Genomic DNA, 13,827 nt, shown 5'->3' on the forward strand with positions numbered 1-13,827 from the left:
AAAGAGGTCATGGAGCATTGTGATGACAAGGGCATGGAGCATTGTGGGGACAGGGACATGGACAATGGGTCTGACCATTTTCATGGATTATTGTGATGACAGTAGTCATGGCACATTGTGTTGACAAGGGCATGGAACACTGTGATAACAAGGGTTGGAGTATTATATAGAGAGGTGTCAGGGAGAATTTTGATGACATATATCATGGACCATTGTGATGACAATGGCGTGGAGCATTTTGATGCCAAGTGTCATGGAGGATTGTGATGTCAAATGTAATGGAGCATTGTGATAACAAGGGCATGGAGCATTGTGATGACAGGGGCCATTGAAAATTTTAATGACAACTTCGGGAAGCATTGGAATGCAAAGCACATGGAGCTTGCTATGACAGGGGTCATGGAGCATTGCGATGACAAGTGCATGAAATATTGTGATGACAAGAGCCTGTATCATTGTGATGAGAAGTGTCATGGAGCATTGTGATGAAAAGAACGTGGAGAATTGTGATGACAGGGGTCATGGAACATTGTGATGACCAGGGCATGGAGCATTGTGATGGCAAGACCGAGGAGCACTGTGATGAGAAGACCATGGATAATTGTGATGACGAGCGTCATGGAGCACGGTAATGACAAGGGACCTTGAGCATTGTGAGGACAGTGTTCATGGAGCATTGTGAGGGCAAGTGTCATGGAGCATTGTGATGCCAAGCTTCATCGAGCATTCTGATCACAAGCTTGTGGAGTAACATTTTGACAATAGATGGAACATTGTGAAGACAAGGGCATGGAGCACGGTGATGAGAAGTCCATGGAGCATTCTGACGACATGTGTCATGGAGCATTTTGATGACAAGGGCATGGATAATTTTGATTACAGGGGTCTTGGAGAATTAGGATGGAAAGGAATGGATCATTGTGATGAAAAATACATGGAGCTTTGTCATGACAGTGTTCAAGGAGCATACTGATGGCACGTGCCAGGGAGCATTGTGATGACAACTGTATTGAGCATTGTGATGAAAAAGGTCATGGAGCATTGTGATGACAAAGGTCATGGAGCATTGTGATGATAAGACCATGGGTAATTGTGATGATGAGCTTCATGGGGTGCTGTAATGACCAGTGTTATGGAAAATTGTGATCACATGGTTTTGGAGCATTGTGATGCCAGAGGTCATGGAGAATACTGATTTCATTGTGATGACAATACGATGAAGCATTATGATGATGGGCGTGGTGCCTTTTGATGAGAGGGTTCATGGATCATTGAGATGAAAACGGGCATGGAGCATTTTGTTTACAGGTGTCTTGGAACATTGTGATGACGAGGGCATGGAGCATTGTGATGAGAAGGAAATGGAGCATTCTGATGACATGTGTCATGGAGCTTTATGATGACAAGGGCATGGAGCATTGTGATTAGTGGTGTCTTGGAGCATTGTGAGGACAAGGGTCATGGAGCCATGAGATGACAATGCCGTGGAACATTGTTATTGCAGGGGTCATGGAGCATTGTTATCACAGGTGTAATGGAGCATTTTGATGATAAGGACATGGAATATTGGTCTGAAAACTTTCATGGATTATTATGATGAGACTGGGCACGGAGCATTGTGATGACAAGGGCATGGATCACTGTGATACATGGGTCATGGAGGATTGTAATGACAAGGGCATGGAGCCTTGTGATGAGAAGGGCATCGAGCATTTTGATGACAAGTGTCATGAAGCTTTATGATATCAAGTGCATGGAACATTGCGATTAAAAAGGCATGGATCATTGTGATGAAAAATGCATAGAGACTTTTCACGACAGGGATCAAGGAGCATTTTCAAGACAAGTGTCAGGGAGAATTGTGATGACAAGTGTATTGAGCATTGTGATGACAATGATCATGGAGCATTGGGATGTTAAAGGCATGGAGTATTGTGATGACAGTAATCATAGAACTTTGTGATGACAAATGTCATGGATCACTGTGATGACATGCATCACTTAGCATTGTGATTACAGGTGTCATGGAGCATTGGGCTGAGAAGGGCCAGATCATTGTGATGACAAGTGTCATGGAGCATTTTGATGACAAGTGTCCCGGACCATTGTGTTGTCAGGGGTCATGGAGAGATGAGATGACAGTTGTTATGGAGCATTGTGACAACAAGGTTCATCGCGCATTATTATGAGAAGGTCAGGGAGCATTTGTTTGAAAATATTCATGGAGTATTGTTATTACAGGGTTTATGGAGCATTTTGATGACAAGGGAATGGAGCATTGTGATGAAAAACGCATGGAGCAATAAGGTGACAGGTTTCATGGAGCATTGTGATGACAATGGCATGGAGTATTTGATGCCAACGGTCATGGAGATTTGTGATGAGAAAATCATGGAGCATTTTGATGACAAGGACATTGTGCAATGTGATGAGAAATGCAGGGATCATTGTGATGACAGGGTCACGGAGCAATTTGATGAAAAGGGCCATGGAACATTTTGATGACAGTGGTTATGGAACATTGTGATGACAAGGGACTTGGAGCATTGTGATGACCAGGGCATGGATCACTGTGATGGCAATACCGTGGAGCATGGTGATGAGAAACCATGGAAGATTGTGATGACGAGCCTCATGGAGCACTGTAATGACAAGGGCATGGGGCATTTTGATGAGAGGTGTCACGGAGCACTGTGATGACAGGGGTCATGGAACATTGTGATGACAAGGTTCATGGAGCATTCTGATGACAAGCTTGTGGAGTATTGTGATGACAATGGCACGAAGCATTGTGATTGAAAGGACATGGAGCATTGTGATGAAAAATACATGGAACCTTTTCATGACAGGGTTCATGGAGCATTTTGACGACAAGTGTCAGGGAGCATTGTGATGACAAGTGTCATGGAGCATTTTGGTGACAAGTGTCCCGGACCATTGTGTTTCAGGGGACATGAAGCGTTGTGATGACAGTGGTCACGTAGCATTTTGATGACAGGTTTCATGGAGCATTGTGATGAGCAGGTCATGGAGCATTGGGCTGAAAGTATTCATGGAGTATTGTGATGACAGGTTTCATGGAACATGTGATGAAAAGAGAAAGGAGCATTGTGATGACAATGTCCTGGAACATTGTGATCAGTAGACCATGGAGCCTTGTGATGACAAGTCTCATGGAGCATTCTGATGAAAAGTGGCATGGAGCATTGTGATTACCGGGTTCTTGGAGCATTGTGATGACAAAGTCATGGAGCATTGTGATGAGAAGTCCATGGAGCATTCTGATGACATGCGTCATGGAGCTTTTTGATGACAAGGGCATGGATAATTTTGATTACAGGGGTCTTGGAGCATTAGGATGAAAAGGAATGGATCATTGTGATGAAAAAGACATGGAGCCTTGTCAGGACAGGGTTCAAGGAACATACTGATGGCACGTGTCATGGAGCGTTGTGATGACAACTCTATTGAGCATTCTTATGACAAATGTCATGGAGTATTGTGATGATAAGACCATGGGTAATTGTGATGATGAGCGTCATGGGGCGCTGTAATGACAAGTGTTATGGAACATTGTGATCACAAGGTTTTGGAGCATTGAGATGACAGAGGTCATGGAGAATACTGATTTCATTATGATGAAAATACGATGAATCATTATGAAGATGGGCATGTTGCCTTTTGATGAGAGGGTTCATGGATCATTGAGATGAAAACGGGCATGGAGCATTGTGTTTACAGGTGTCTTGGAACATTGTGATGACAAGGGCATGGAGCATTGTGATGAGAAGGAAATGGAGCATTCTGATGACATGTGTCATGGAGCTTTATGATGACAAGGGCATGGAGCATTGTGATTAGTGGGGTCTTGGAGCATTGTGAGGACAAGGGTCATGGAGCCATGTGATGTCAATGCCGTGGAACATTGTGATTGCAGGGTTCATGGAGCATTGTTATCACAGGGGTAATGGAGCATTTTGATGATAAGGGCATGGAACATTGGTCTGAAAACTTTCATGGATTATTGTGATGAGAGTGGGCATGGAGCATTGTGATGACAAGGGCACGGAACACTGTGATACATGGGTCATGGAGGATTGTAATGACAAGGGCATGGAGCCTTGTGATGAGAAGGGCATCGAGCATTTTGATGACAAGTGTCATGAAGCTTTGTGATGACAAGTGCATGGAACATTGCGATTAAAAAGGCATGGATCATTGTGATGAAAAATTCATGGAGACTTTTCACGACAGGTGTCAAGGAGCATTTTCAAGACAAGTGCCAGGGAGAATTGTGATGACAAGTGTATTGAGCATTTTGATGACAATGGTCATGGAGCATTGGGATGATAAGGGCATGGAGTATTGTGATGACAGTAATCATAGAACTTTGTGATGACAAGTGTTATGGAACACTGTGACCACAAGAGTTTGGAGCATTGTGATGACAGACGTCATGCATCTTGTTGATATCAAGTGACATGGAGCATTGTGATGATAAGGGCATGAAGCAATGTGATTCCAAAGTTCATGGAGGCCTGCAATGACAAGTGCATGGAGTATGGTGATGACAAGGTCATGTAACATTGTGATGAAAAAGGCATGGAGCCTTTCATGACACGGTTCATGCACAAAACTGACTACAAGTGTCAAGGAGACTTGTGATTACAAGTGTATTGATTATTGTGATGATAAAGGTCATGGAGCATTGTGATGACAAGGGCATGGAGTATTGTGATGACAGGCATCATTGAGCGTTGTGATGACAAGTGTTATGGAACATTGTGACCACAAGAGTTTGGAGCATTGTGATGATAGAGGTTATGGATCATTTTGATTACAAGGAGCATGGAGCATTGTGATGACAAGGGCATGAAGCAATGTGATCCCAAGGTTCATGGAGGATTGTGATGACAATGGTAATGGAGGATTGTGATGGCAATGGTAATGGAGTATTGTGATGAAAATCGCATGGAGCATTTTGCTGACAAAGGCATGGAGCATTGTGATGACTGGGGTCATGGAGCATTGTGATGAAAAGTTCATGGAGCATTGTGGTGACAAAGGTCACAAAGCCTTGTGTTGACGGGGGCATGGACCATTGTGATGAAAATGTTCATGAAGCATTATGATGACTGGAGTCACGGAGCACTGTGTTGACAGGGGTCATGGAGCATTGTGATGAAAAGTTCATGGAGCATTTTCGTGACAAAGATCACAGAGCCTTGTGTTGACAAAAGCATGGACCATTGTGATGACAAAGGTCATGAAGCATTGTAATGACTGGTGTCACGGAATATTGTGATGACAGGGGTCATGGAGCATCTTGGTGACAACGGCATGGAGCATTTTGATGACAGGGTCATGGTGCATTGGTCTGACAAGTTTCAGGGATTATTGTGATGACAGTGGGCATGGCACACTGGGATTACAAGGGAATGGAGTTCTGTGAAGACATGTGTCAGTTAGCATTGTGATGACATATTTCATGGTCCATTGTGATGACAATTGCATGCAGCATTGTGATGCCAGGTGTCATGGAGGATTGTATTGACAATGGCTTGGATCATTGTGATGACCAGGGCATGGAGCATTGTGATGTCAAGAGAGTGGAGAATGATGATGTGCAGACCATGGATAATTGTGATGACGAGCGTCATGGAACACTGTAATGACAAGTTTCATGGAGCATTGTGATAACAGGAGTCATGGAGCATTGTGATGACAAGCTTGTGGAGTATTGTGATGACAATGGCATGGAGCATTGTAATGAGAAGTGCATGGAGCATTATGATGACAAGGTCATGTAGCCTTTTGCTGACAAATGCATGGAGCATCGTGATGACAAGTGTCAAGGACCTCTGTGATGGCAGGCATCACGGAACAGTGTGATTAAAGGTGTCATGGAGGGTTAGGATGACAAGGGCTTGGATCATTGTGATGCAAAGGGTCATGGAGCATTTTGATGACAAATGCATGGAACATTGTGATGACAAGTGTCATGGAGAATTTTGGTGACCAGAGTCCCGGACCATTGTGTTTCAGGGGACATGAAGCGTTGTGATGACAGTGGTCATGGAGCATTTTGATGACAGGGTTCATGGAGCATTGTGATGAGCAGGTCATGGAGCATTGTGCTGAAAACCTTCATGGATTATTGTGATGACAGGTTTCATGGAGCATTGTGATGAAAAGGGAAAGGAGCATTGTGATGACAATGTCCTGGAACATTGTGATGAGTAGACCATGGAGCCTTGTGATGACAAGTCTCATGGAGCATTCTGATGAAAAGTTGCTTGGAGCATTGTGATTACAGGGGTCTTGGAGCATTGTGATGACAAAGTCATGGAGCATTGTGATGAGAAGTCCATGGAGCATTCTGATGACATGCGTCATGGAGCTTTTTGATGACAAGGGCATGGATAATTTTGATTACAGGGGTCTTGGAGCATTAGGATGAAAAGGAATGGATCATTGTGATGAAAAAGACATGGAGCATTGTCATGACAGGGTTCAAGGAGCATACTGATGGCACGTGTCACGGAGTGTTGTGATGACAACTGTATTGAGCATTGTGATGACAAAGGTCATGGAGCATTGTGATGATAAGACCATGGGTAATTGTGATGATGAGCGTCATGGGGCGCTGTAATGACAAGTGTTATGGAACATTGTGATCACAAGGATTTGGAGTATTGTGATGACAGAGGTCATGGAGAATACTGATTTCATTGTGATGACAATACGATGAAGCATTATGATGATGGGCATGGTGCCTTTTGAGGAGAGGGTTCATGGATCATTGAGATGAAAATGGGCATGGAGCATTGTGTTTACAGGTGTCTTGAACATTGTGATGAAAAGGGCATGGAGCATTGTGATGAGAAGGAAATGGAGCATTCTGATGACATGTGTCATGGAGCTTTATGATGACAAGTGCATGGAGTATTGTGATTAGTGGTGTCTTGCAGCATTGTGAGGACAAGGGTCATGGAGCCATGTGATGACAATGCCGTGAAACATTGTTATTGCAGGGGTCATGGAGCATTGTTATCACAGGGGTAATGGAGCATTTTGATGATAAGGCCATGGAATATTTGTCTGAAAACTTTCATGGATTATTGTGATGAGAGTGGGCACGGAGCATTGTGATGACAACGGCATGGAGCACTGTGATACATCGGTCATGGAGGATTGTAATGACAAGGGCATGGAGCCTTGTGATGAGAAGGGCATCGAGCATTTTGATGACAATTGTCATGAAGCTTTGTGATGACAAGTGCATGGAACATTGCGATTAAAAAGGCATGGATCATTGTGATGAAAAATGCATGGAGACTTTTCACGACAGGGGTCAAGGAGCATTTTCAAGACAAGTGTCAGGGAGCATTGTGATGACAAGTATATTGAGCATTGTGATGACAATGGTCATGGAGCATTGGGATGATAAGTGCATGGAGTATTGTGATGACAGTAATCATAGAACTTTGTGATGACAAGAGTTATGGAACACTGTGACCACAAAGATATGGAGCATTGTGATGACAGAGGTCATGGATCTTGTTGATATCAAGTGACATGGAGCATTGTGATGACAAGGGCATGAAGCAATGTGATCCCAAAGTTCATGGAGGACTGCAATGACAAGCGCATGGAGCATTTTGATGACAAGGTCATGTAGCATTGTGATGAAAAAGGCATGGAGCCTTTCATGACAGGGTTCATGGAGCATACTATCGACAAGTGTCAAGGAGCCTTGTGATGACCATTGTATTGATTATTTTGATGATAAAGGTCATGGAGCATTGTGATGACAAGGGCATGGAGTATTGTGATGACAGGCATCATGGAGCGTTGTGATGACAAGTGTTATGGAACATTGTGACAACAAGGGTTTGGAGCATTGTGATGAGACAGGTTATGGATCATTTTGATTACAAGGAGCATGGAGCATTGTGATGACAAGGGCATGAAGCAATGTGATCCCAAGGTTCATGGAGGATTGTGATGACAATGGTAATGGAGGATTGTGATGGCAATGGTAAAGGAGTATTGTGATGAAAATCGCATGGAGCATTTTGCTGACAAAGGCATGGAGCATTGTGATGACTGGGGTCATGGAGCATTGTGATGAAAAGTTCATGGAGCATTGTGGTGACAAAGGTCACAAAGCCTTGTGTTGACGGGGGCATGGACCATTGTGATGAAAATGTTCATGAAGCATTGTGATGACTGGAGTCACGGAGCACTGTTTTGAAGGGGTCATGGAGCATTGTGATGAAAAGTTCATGGAGCATTTTCGTGACAAAGGTCACAGAGCCTTGTGTTGACAAAAGCATGGACCATTGTGATGACAAAGGTCATGAAGCATTGTAATGACTGGTGTCACGGAGCATTGTAATGACAGGGGTCATGGAGCATTTTGATGACAACGGCATGGAGCATTTTGATGACAGGATCATGGAACATTGGTCTGACAAGTTTCACGGATTACTGTGATGACAGTGGGCATGGCACATTGGGATTGCAAGGGAATGGAGTACTGTGAAGACATGTGTCAGTTAGCATTGTGATGATATATTTTATGGTCCATTGTGATGACAATTGCATGCAGCATTGTAATGCCAGGTGTCATGGAGGATTGTATAGACAATGGCTTGGATCATTGTGAAGACCAGGGCATGGAGCATTGTGATGGCAAGAGAGTGGAGAATGATGATGTGCAGACCATGGATAATTGTGATGTCGAGCGTCATGGAACACTGTAATGACATGTTTCATGGAGCATTGTGATAACAGGAGTCATGGAGCATTGTGATGACAAGCTTGTGGAGTATTGTGATGACAATGGCATGGAGCATTGTGATGAGAACTTCATGGAGCATTGTGATGACAAGGTCATATAGCCTTTAGCTGACAAATGCATGGAGCATCGTGATGACAAGTGTCATGGACCTCTGTGATGACAGGCGTCACGGAACAGTGTGATTACAGGTGTCATGGAGGTTAGGATGACAAGGGCTTGGATCATTGTGATGCAAAGGGTCATGGAGCATTTTGATGACAAAAGCATGGAACATTGTGATGACAAGTGTCATGGAGCATTTTGGTGACAAGAGTCCCGGACCATTGTGTTTCAGGGGACATGAAGTGTTGTGATGACAGTGGTCACGGAGCATTTTGATGACAGGGTTCATGGAGCATTGTGATGAGCAGGTCATGGAGCATTGTGCTGAAAATGTTCATGGAGTATTGTGATGACAGGTTTCATAGAGCATTGTGATGAAAAGGGAAAGGAGCATTGTGATGACAATGTCCTGGAACATTTTGATGAGTAGACCATGGAGCCTTGTGATGACAAGTCTCATGGAGCATTCTGATGAAAAGTTGCGTGGAGCATTGTGATTACAGGTCTCATGGAGGGTTAGGATGACAAGGGCTTGGAGCTTTGTGATGCAAAGGGTCATGGAGCATTTTGATGACAAATACATGGAACATTGTAATGACAAGTGTCATGGAGCATTTTGGTGACAAGAGTCCCGGCCAATTGTGTTTCAGGGGACATGAAGCGTTTTGATGACAGTGGTCACGGAGCATTTTGATGACAGGGTTCATGGAGCATTGTGATGAGCAGGTCATGGAGCATTGTGCTGAAAATGTTCATGGAGTATTGTGATGACAGGTTTCATTGAGCATTGTGATGAAAAGGGAAAGGAGCATTGTGATGACAATGTCCTGGAACATTGTGATGAGTAGACCATGGAGCCTTGTGATGACAACTCTCATGGAGCATTCTGATGAAAAGTTGAGTGGTGCATTTCGATTACAGGGCTCTTGGAGCATTGTGCTGACAAAGTCATGGAGCATTGTGATGACAGGGGCATGGAGCATTGGTCTGAGAAATTTCATGGATTATTGTGATGACAGTGGGCATGGCGCATTGGGATTTCAAGGGCATGGAGTACTGTGAATACAGGTTTCAGTTAGCCTTGTGATGACATATTTCATGGTCCATTGTGATGACAATTGCATGCAGCCTTGTGATGCCAGGTGTCATGTAGGACTGTGATGACAAGGGTTTGGAGCTTTGTGATGACCAGGGCATGGAGCAATGTTATGTCATGACCGTGGAGCATGTTGATGAGAAGACATGTATAATTGTGATGACGAGAGTCATGGAGCACAGTAATGACAAGGAGCAAGGAGCATTATGATGACATTTTTCATGGAGAATTGTGATGACAGAAGTAATGGAGCATTCTGAGGATAAGCTTGCGGAGTATTATGATGACAATGACATGGAGCATTGTGATGAAATGTGAATGGAGCATTGTGTAGAAAATGGCATGGTACCTTTTCATGACAGGGTTCATGGAACATTCTGATGACAAGTGTCATGGAGTATTGTGAAGACAAGTGTATTGAGCATTGTGATGATAAAAGTCATGGAGCATTGTGATGACAAAGTCATGGAGAATTGTGATGAGAGGTATTATGGAGCCTTGTGATGATAAGGTTTATGGAACATTGTGATCACAATGGTTTGGAGCATGGTGATGACAGAGGTCATGGATCATGTTGATTTCAAGGAGCATGGAGCATTGTGATGACAAGGGCATGAAGTAATGTGATCCCCAGGTTCATGGAGGATTGTGATGACAATGGTAATGGAGGATTGTGATGACAAGCACATGGAGCATTGTGATGAAAAAGTCATGTAGCATTTTGCTGACAAAAGCATGGAGCATTGTGATGACAAGTGTCATGGATCACTGTGATGACAACAACACGAACCATTGTGATTACAGGGGTCATGGAGCATTGGGCTGAGAAGGGCCAGATCATTGTGATGACAAGTGTCATGGAGCATTTTGGTGACAAGAGTCCCGGAACATTGTGCTGTCAGGGGTCATGGAGCGATGAGATGACAGTTGTTATGGAGCATTGTGACAACAAGGTTCATGGCACATTATGATGAGAAGGTCATGGAGCATTGGATAGAAAATATACATGGAGTATTGTTATGACAGGGTTCATGGAACATTTTGATGACAAGGGAATGGAGCATTGTGACGACAAAGGAATGGAGCAATAAGATGACAGGTTTCATGGAGCATTGTGATGACAATGGCATGGAGTATTGTGATGCCAACGGTCATGGAGATTTGTGATGAGAAAATCATGGAGCATTTTGATGACAAGGACATTGTGCAAAGTGATGAGAAATGCAGGGTTCATTGTGATGACAGGGTCACGGAGCAATTTGATGAAAAGGGCCATGGAACATTTTGATGACAGTGGTTATGGAACATTGTGATGACAAGGGACTTGGAGCATTGTGATGACCAGGGCATGGAGCACTGTGATGGCAATACCATGGAGCATGGTGATGAGAAACCATGGAAGATTGTGATGACGAGCCACATGGAGCACGGTAATGACAAGGGCATGGAGCATTTGGATGACAAGCTTGTGGAGTATTGTGATGACAATGGCACGGAGCATTGTGATTGAAAGGGCATGGAGCATTGTGATGAAAAATGCATGGAACCTTTTCATGACAGTGTTCATGGAACATTTTGACGACAAGACTCAGGGAGCATTGTGATGACAAGTGTATTGAGCATTGTGATGACTAAGGTCATGGATCATTGTTGTGAAAAGAGCATGGAGTATTGTGATGACAGGCATCATTGAGTGTTGTGATGACAAGTGTTATTTAACACTCTGATCACAATATTTTGGAGCATTGAGAAGACAGAGGTCAAGGATCATTTTGATTTCAAGGCACATGGAGCATTGTGAAGACAAGGGCATGAAGCAATGTGATCCCAAGATTGATGGAGGATTGTATGACAATGGCATGGAGCATTGTGAAGACAAGGGCATGCAGCATTGTGATGCCAGGTGTCATGGAGGATTGTATTGACAATGGCTTGGAGCATTGTTATGACCAGGGCATGGAGCATTGTGTTGGCAAGAGAGTGGAGAATGATGATGTGCATACCATGGATAATTGTGATGACGAGCGTCATGGAGCACTGTAATGACAATTTTCATGGAGCATTGTGATAACAGGAGTCATGGAGCTTTGTGATGACAAGCTTGTGGAGTATTGTGATGACAATGACATGTAGCATTGTGATGAGAACTGCATGGAGCATTTTGATGACAAGGTCATGTAGTCTTTGCTGACAAATGCATGGAGCATCGTGATGACAAGTGTCATGGACCTCTGTGATGACAGGCGTCACGGAACAGTGTGATTACAGGTGTCATGGAGGGTTAGGATGATAAGGGCTTGGATCATTGTGATGCAAAGCGTCATGGAGCATTTTGATGACAAATGCATGGAACATTGTGATGACAAGTGTCATGGAGCATTTTGGTGACAAGAGTCCCGGACCATTGTGTTTCTGGGGATATGAAGCGTTGTGATGACAGTGGTCACGGAGCATTTTGATGACAGGGTTCATGGAGCATTGTGATGAGCAGGTCATGGAGCATTGGGCTGAAAATGTTCATGGAGTATTGTGATGACAGGTTTCATGGAGCATTGTGATGAAAAGGGAAAGGAGCATTGTGATGACAATGTCCTGGAACATTGAGATGAGTAGACCATGGAGCCTTGTGATGACAAGTCTCATGGAGCATTCTGATGAAATTTTGCTTGGAGCATTGTGATTACAGGGGTCTTGGAGCATTGTGATGACAAAGTCATGGAGCATTGTGATGAGAAGTCCATGGAGCATTCTGATGACATGCGTCATGGAGCATTTTGATGACAAGGGCATGGATAATTTTGATTACAGGGGTCTTGGAGCATTAGGATGAAAAGGAATGGATCATTGTGATGAAAAAGACATGGAGCCTTGTCATGACAGGGTTCAAGGAGCATACTGATGGCACGTGTCAGGGAGCGTTGTGATGACAACTGTATTATGCATTGTGATGACAAAGGTCATGGAGCATTGTGATGATAAGACCATGGGTAACTGTGATGATGAGCGTCATGAGGCGCTGTAATGACAAGTGTTATGGAGCATTGTGATAACAACGTTTTGGAGAATTGTGATGACAGAGGTCATGGAGAATACTGATTTCATTGTGATGACAATACGATGAAGCATTATGATTATGGGCATGGTGCCTTTTGAAGAGAAGGTTCATGGATCATTGAGATGAAAATGGGCATGGAGCATTGTGTTTACAGGTGTCTTGGAACATTGTGATGACAAGGGCATGGGGCATTGTGATGAGAAGGAAATGGAGCATTCTTATGGCATGCGTCATGGTGCTTTATGATGACAAGGGCATGGAACATTGTGATTAGTGGGGTCTTGGAGCATTGTGAGGACAAGGGTCATGGAGCCATGTGATGACAATGCCATGGAACATTGTGATTGCAGGGGTCATGGAGCATTGTTATCACAGGGGTAATGGAGCATTTTGTTGATAAGGGCATGGAACATTGGTCTGAAAACTTTCATGGATTATTGTGATGAGAGTGGGCACGGAGCATTGTGATGACAAGGGCACGGAACACTGTGATACATGGGTCATGGAGGATTGTAATGACAAGGGCATGGAGCCTTGTGATGAGAAGGGCATCGAGCATTTTGATGACAAGTGTCATGAAGCTTTGTGATGACAAGTGCATGGAACATTGCGATTAAAAAGGCATGGATCATTGTGATGAAAAATGCATGGAGACTTTTCACGACAGGGGTCAAGGAGCATTTTCAAGACAAGTGTCAGGGAGCATTGTGATGACAAGTGTATTGAGCATTGTGATGACAATGGTCATGGAGCATTGGGATGATAAGG

This window comes from Mesoplodon bidens, assembly GCF_964165515.1.
Source record: "Mesoplodon bidens genome assembly, chromosome: Y".
Taxonomy (NCBI): domain Eukaryota; kingdom Metazoa; phylum Chordata; class Mammalia; order Artiodactyla; family Ziphiidae; genus Mesoplodon; species Mesoplodon bidens.